Genomic DNA, 7,187 nt, shown 5'->3' on the forward strand with positions numbered 1-7,187 from the left:
AGAAATACCTAGTTATATATCTAGCAAAGACCTACTTCTGTATTACTGACCCTCTCCTGTATCAAACATGATGTCATCTATAGGAGGCTATGAAGTCACAATGTGAGAGTGCTTCCCAGTGGAGGTGGTTCAGGCATAGCTCCCAGCAAGATTAGATAGTGCCTCTAGTATCTCCTCGATCCTAGAAAGAAAGAAACAAGGAAAGAAGGGAAGGAAACAGTGATAAAGAGTCAAAAGTTCAGCAAGCTCTGGTGGCCTAGTGGCAAGAAGCTGCACTGCAATCCAATAGGTGCATGGTTCGAATCCATCAGATGCTCTGTTGGAGAGGGAGGAACAATCTCCTCCTGTACCAGTCAGATCTGATTTGATGGTACACAAAAAAAAAATAATAAAATTAAAAAAAAGAGTCAAAAGTTCTAGGTCTTGGACTTAACATCTAGTCCTGCCTTCGCCTAACAAACTGTGAGGACTCAGACAAGTCAATATCTATGGACTTTGTTTATCTCATCTACAAAAAGGATATAATATCTGCTCTGTCAATCTCAGAAAAGTGAGAGTTGTTTTCAGGTGCTATCAAGTCAGTTCCCTTTCACAGTGATCTGTAGAACAGAAGAAAACACTGCCTTGTCCTTTGCCGGTACCTGCACAATCCTTTCTATGTCTGAACCCATTCTTACAACCACTGTGTCAAGCCATGTTGTTGAGGATTTTCTCCTTCTCACTGACCTACTTTATCAAGCCTGATGTCCTTATCCAGAAACTGGTCCCTCCTGATAGCAAAATCTTAATATCCTTATTTGTAAGGAGTATTCCTTTTCTTAAATTTTTTAAATTATGATTTTAACAAAAGTTTACAGAGAAGTTGGATTTTCATTCATTCACTGCTACACATTTTCCTCCCTACTCCTCCCACTTCACTTTTAAAAAAAAATATTCATTCATTATTGCATAATTTCCTCTGGCCCCCTCCTCTACCCCCAGGCCACTTTGCTATGTACCTCTTATTCTGGACTGTTGTAGGAGCATTCTGAATGTGCTCCTTCTAAGACAGATTTGTTCATTCTTTATGGCAGTCCATGGTATATTCTTCACAAACACCATAACTGAAAGACATGAATTCTTCAGTCTCCATTATTCATTCTCCAACTTTCACATACATATAAGGCGATTAGATAGATAGATAGATAGATAGATAGATAGATAGATAGATAGATTGATAGATAGATAGATATATCATCAATTAGTTAGTTACACCTGAGTCCTCAAAGTGAGAATTTGCTTTTTAATACTCTACAGAGATCTTTTGCAGCAGATTTTTCCAATGTAATATATCATTTGATTCCTTGAATGATGCTCAATAATTTCTATTTTCCGTTGCATCACTTTTCTTTATAACTGATACAAATATAGATCTAGTCATTGGACAGGTTGTCTTCCATATTTCTTTGCATAAGCAAGTGACTGTGTCTAGCATTGCGCCTATTTGTTGAAATATCACAACTGGTATTTTATTAATTCCTGGAGCACTGTTTTTTGCCAGTATCTTCAGTACAGTTTAGTATTCCCTCAAAACCACTAATTCTTGATCATATGCTACCTCCTAAAATGTAGTTGAATGTTAACCAATTCTTTTTGGTACAGTGATTCTATATATTCCTTCTACTTCTCTCTTGACACTTCCTTCAGTGTTCAATATCTCATCTATAGGATTTTTCAGTATTACAACCAGAGGCTTGAATGCCTTTTTTCTTCAGTTCCTTTAACTTGAGAAATTCTGGATGTGCTCTTCCATCTTGATTTTGTAACTCCATGTTTTTACACATTTCATTATAATACTTTGCTTTGTCTTATCAAACTGTCCCTTAAAATCTGTTTGACTCTCTGGTGGCCTAGAGGCAAGAAGCTGCACTGCAATCCCAGAGGTGTACGGTCTGAATCCACCAGATGCTCTGCTGAAGAAGGAGGAACAATTTCCTCCTGTACCAGTCAGATCCGATTTGACGGTACATATATAAAAAATAATAAAAATAATTTTAAAAATTTTTAAAAATCTGTTTAACTCTCTTCATCATTTCTTTTTTTTAGCTTTATCTACTTTCCATTCAAAAGCAAGGCTGAGTCTCTTTGGACATCTTTTTTTTTCTTTTTCTTCACAACTGCAGTTATTTCCTGCTGAAAGATCAGTGTTTCATGGACTAGTGTTCAACTGGAACTTGTTGATGGTGATATCTTGAGGTTTTCTGAGTTCCAGCCCAAGATGTACCAGGTCCTTTTCTAGGACCACACTGCCACCAGGGAATGAGAGAAAAAGGAAATCACATATCAAATTCTTAAGCTCATTTCACTCTCTTTGAGGCTTTCTATTCCTTGGTGATCTGTCAAAATTTCATCCTCTTCTTTAGTTAGTATGAAGACTGCGGTGTGTCTGCTTCAGGCCATGGTCTTTTCAATCATCTGCAGAGACCTGAGAGCTGGACATTGAATAAGGACACCAGAAGAATTGATGCCTTTGAGTTGTGGTGTTGGAGAGAATATTCCATATACTGCCAAAAGAGCAAACAGATCTGTCTTGGAGAAACTGCAGCTGGAGTGCTCCTTGGAGGCAAGGATAGTGAAGCTTCATCTCACTTGGGCATGTTGCTAGGAAAGGCTATTCCTTGAAGAGGGACATCATGCTTGGAAAGGTGGAAGGTCTGTGAAAGAGGGGAAGACCCTCAATGAGATGAACTAAAATAGTGACTGCAGCAACAGGCTCAAGTGTGTCAGAGATGAGGATGGTAAAGGATAAGACAGGGTTCAGATATGTCACTCGTAGGGTCGCTATGAGTCATAGTAGACTCATTGGCACCTAACAGCAAAAATTGCTTTATGCTGTGCCAGCATATTCTTCAGCATCATTTCTTTGTTTCTCTCCAAGGTTTTTCTTCACTTTCTTCCTTCTCATCTCCCTTATCCTTTTCTTCCTCCTTCATATTTTGTCGGGTTTTTTTGTACTGTCAAGTCGGAACCTACCCATAACTAACCCTCCAATGGGTTTTCAAAGGCAGTTAAACCCACGGAAGGAGACTGCCCATCGTTCGCCAGTGGAGCAGCTGGTGGCCTCAAACCACTTGCCTTTGGGATTGCAGTGCAGCTTTTTACCACTAGGCCACCAGAGCACCTTTCACATTTGGTGGAGCAATATCAATCTTCTTTACTCCACAGTACTGTATTGTTTCTTTCCAAAGCAACAGGAGAGGATAACAAAAAATGCAAGCAGAGCTACAGTCAGACTGCAGACAATCCAAAACCACCAGCATTTCTCAGCTGTCTCAATCATCTGCCCAATGACTAAACTCTACAGCTCTATCAGCAGCTTTCTTCAGACTCCACCCATCACTAGCCCACTCTCAACTACTCTTTAATTTCCATGTATAACAAGATTTTAAAAAAAAACATTAGAGGTCATGGACCACAGTTCCAAACCAACTGCACAAATAGGATTCCTTCTGAAAGGTTCCAGATCTTAAAAGAAACCAGCATTTGGTATTTTCTTGGTTTTACACATTCCCTGGTAATTAGTATAGTCAATCTAGGCTTCCCTTTTCCTTTCTAGTTGGGATTGTGGATCATCGGTCACTGCCTGACACGACAGCCAGGAGCTGACTCACATTAACAGTTGGCAATCTGAGGACCCTCCCGTTCTGCATCTGTAGCTCTGCCCCAGTGCTCTGGCTTCTTGGCATCTAGATCAGGTATGCATTCTGGCACATTAGCTAGCCAGCCTTCAGGTTGTGTGGTCTCTTCATCAGGAATCTTTGCAGGGATAACTTCATCACAGTCATCTAACGTGACAGCATCTGGATCTGGTATTTCTGGTCTTTTGTCCCAGTCCTTAAGTTTTTGGTCTTCTGGATTTTCAATTTCATGTGAAGGATTTATAACCGGAGTCATATCACTTAGCATATATCCACTGTCCACAACAGACTATCAACTATTATCTCAAACTATCATCAACGAATATCTCAAAATTATTACCCAGATTCAAGATTAATGTAAAATATCTGTTTTCTCATCAGTAAAATAGGTCTTCAGATCTGTCTCTACATTCTTATGTTGGAAGACCAAGAGTAATTTATAGTCCCCTCTACATTTTTATGGACCAAGCATAATAGTATAAGGAATGCTTTTATGGAACTGATCCAGATTGGATTCTAGAGTTTCAGAAAGCAGTTTCATGAAGTCACCACCAACTCCAATTCTGTTTTGAAAATTAACCTCACATTGAACAATGAGAGGCTTGGCGCCCAACAGGAAGGGCTTATTTAATTTAGCAGAGGTGGGGTGATGCTTAGCCGGAGGCGTCAATACAAGTCCTTTATTGCCTGGAAGTTTTGTCTCCATCATCTCATCTACTTCCTGCTTTCCATTGTATTTGATAATTTCATCATCATTTCGTTATCTTTCTTAGCTTTGGTTAAAATCTACCCTGACAGATTTCCTCCATCAAAGGAGTCAGCATAATACCCATCTCATTGGAACTTTGTAGGTAACATTTGGAAATGTAGGCATACTGATACCTGGTTTCCAGTCTTTGGAAAAAGACATCATACTGGGAAAGGTATAGCATGAGAGGAAGAGAGGAAGACCTTCAACAAGATGGATGGACATAGTGTCTTTAACAATTGACTCTAGCTTATCGGAGATTACATGAAAGGTGCAAGATAGGGCACAGTTCATAGTATTGCTACAACAATAACAACACCTTTTCAATGACATTCTTGAAGGCATCCTCAATATCAATTACATCCTCATCATGTCTGTCATGAGCTTCAATGGTAGTGGTTTCAAGTAGCAGCAACATATGCAGCAATCACTTCCCTTCCCTGGTCTCTGGCTTCTTTTTTTTTCTCTATAATTATATTTTATTTTCATAAACATTTACAGAGATTTTGGGTTTCCATTCATTCATTGTTGCACTATTCTCTCTACCCTCCTCCCAGTTTGTTCTTGTCCAAATGCCACAGTGCTTGTCAAAGCCAGTTCTGATTAATCTTCTTTGTCAGTGTGTCCTTTGCCATTCCCTATCACTCCTCCCTGAGAGAGACTTCACCCTGAGTCATAAGGAAAAGGGGATGGCGTATTCTCTTAGCTACTTCCTGCTGAAAAGGGACGCTGTGGGTTTCAGGGTGAAGATCTTCTCTCACTACTCTAAAGGGCCCCTTTGGCAGTAGGAAACACATAGACTATTATGGAGATTGATTTTGGAATTTAGATGCACTCTTATTGATTGTGCGTGGCCATACATGTTCATATCCTTGAAGATGTATCATGGGGGTGTTGCAACCTAGAAGACACAAATTTGACTAACAAGTTATAAGTACATGAGTCAAAAATTATGGAAAAGTAAAAGAAAAGATTCTTTCATTGTTTTACAAACCCTCCCCCAGGTCCCCTCCACCATGTAGCCCTCGCTCTAGTCTCCTGTGATGAGAGAAATACCTAGTTATATATCTCTTTTAAACAGTTTTCTCCCTCCTCTGTTTCAGTGCAGTATACATTATTGAACCCATCTTACTCAGTCTCTCCCCAACACCAAGGACAGTCCCATTCTACAACAGTGGCATCATGTAATATTTGTCCTTTTGTGACTGGGATATTTCACTCAGCATAATGTTCTCCAGAGTCAACCATTTTGAATAGTATTGCATGAGTTCCTTGTTTTTTAATGCAGCATAGTATTCCATTGTGCGAATATACCACAGCTTCTCTAGCCATTCGTTTGTTGATGGGCACTTAGGTTGTTTCCAACTCCTTGCTATTGTGAACAAAGCTGCAATAAACATGGGTGTGCATAGGTCTCTGACTTCTTGAGGATGATTGAAGTGCCTGAGCCTCCCCTCACCTGCACACCTGGCCCCACTACAGTTAAGACAGTTGTGAAGGTATGTAACCATCATGTGCCACAGAATCAAAAGGCCTCAGCTTGACATCCATTTTTATCTTTTCTTTCTTTTTTTTTCCTGTATTTTTTAGTTAGTGATCTCTAGCTTTCTTTACAGGGAAAAGTGAAGTGTTGCATTGGGGAAAAGTTGAGTAGTGCACTGGAAATGTCTGTAGTCAGGGACCTCTCTAAATTATTGATTAGCGATGATGTCATTTTGAGGACTAAGATGCATTTGATTCAGGCCATGGTCTTTTCAATCACTTGCTGTGCATCTGAGAGCTGAACAGTCAATAAGGATGACAGAAGAACTGATGCCTTTGAGCTGTAGTGTTGGAGAAGAATGCTGAATATCCCATGGACTGCAAAAAAAAACAAACAATATTGTCTTGGAGAGGGTGAAAACAGTGTTCCTTGGAGTCAAAGATAACAAAGCTTCATCTTACATATGTTACTAGGAGAAGCTGGGGCGGCATCATGCTCGGAAAGGTAGACGGTCAGCAAAAGAGAGGAAGACCATCAACCAGATGGATTGGCACAGTGACTGCAGCAATGGGCTCAAGTGTGTCAGAGATTGTGAGGATAATGCAGGATAGGTCAGGGTTCAGATCTGTTGTTCATAGGGTTGCTTATAGGTCATACTCAACATAACAGCACCTAACAACAAACACTTCAGGGAGCTCTGGTAGCATAGTTGTTGTTGTTGTTGACTGCCATTGAGTCGAGCATGACTCATAGTGACCCTGTGAACAAAAGGCATTTATCAAAGCTCATAGAGTTTCTAGAGGCATGTTGTTTAGGAAGTGGATGCCACTCCTGCTTCGCTGGTAGCACAGTACATAGAAAATTTCAATGCCAAGCCAAAGACCATACAGCAATGAGTTTGAGTGTCAGCTTTCTTCATGCAGCCTCAACTTGTCTGATCTTTGGTCACTTGTGTTTAATGTGTCAAATCTGCTATTGAGATTGTCTCTAAATTCAGTGGAATATACTCAAGGTCATACTCTGTAGGTTTGTTTTCACTTTAGTCAGCTTCAACTTGAATTTGTGCATAAGCAATTGATGATTGTTAGCTCCTGCCTTGTTCTAACTCATAGAAATTTAGCTTCTCCATGGTGTCTTTCCACAGGTATGGATAATATGTGTTTATAAATGTGCATTCTAGCTGGTGACTCCACACATACATTTGCCACTTATTACTTATAGTTATTGAAAAGGGGTCTTTCAAAATTATAATAAGCAATCTCCAGTGTCATTTTTTTAA

General features: G+C 39.7%; 1 pseudogene; it reads right to left on the reverse strand.

Moving 5' to 3' along the window:
• Window positions 1-2,195: 2,195 nt before the first annotated feature.
• Window positions 2,196-7,187, reverse strand: part of LOC102869678 — an 11,590-nt pseudogene continuing 6,598 nt past the window's right edge.

The sequence above is a fragment of the Elephantulus edwardii genome, unplaced genomic scaffold (genome assembly GCF_000299155.1).
Source record: "Elephantulus edwardii isolate Elephantulus edwardi_28Jun2011 unplaced genomic scaffold, EleEdw1.0 scaffold00212, whole genome shotgun sequence".
Lineage (NCBI taxonomy): Eukaryota > Metazoa > Chordata > Mammalia > Macroscelidea > Macroscelididae > Elephantulus > Elephantulus edwardii.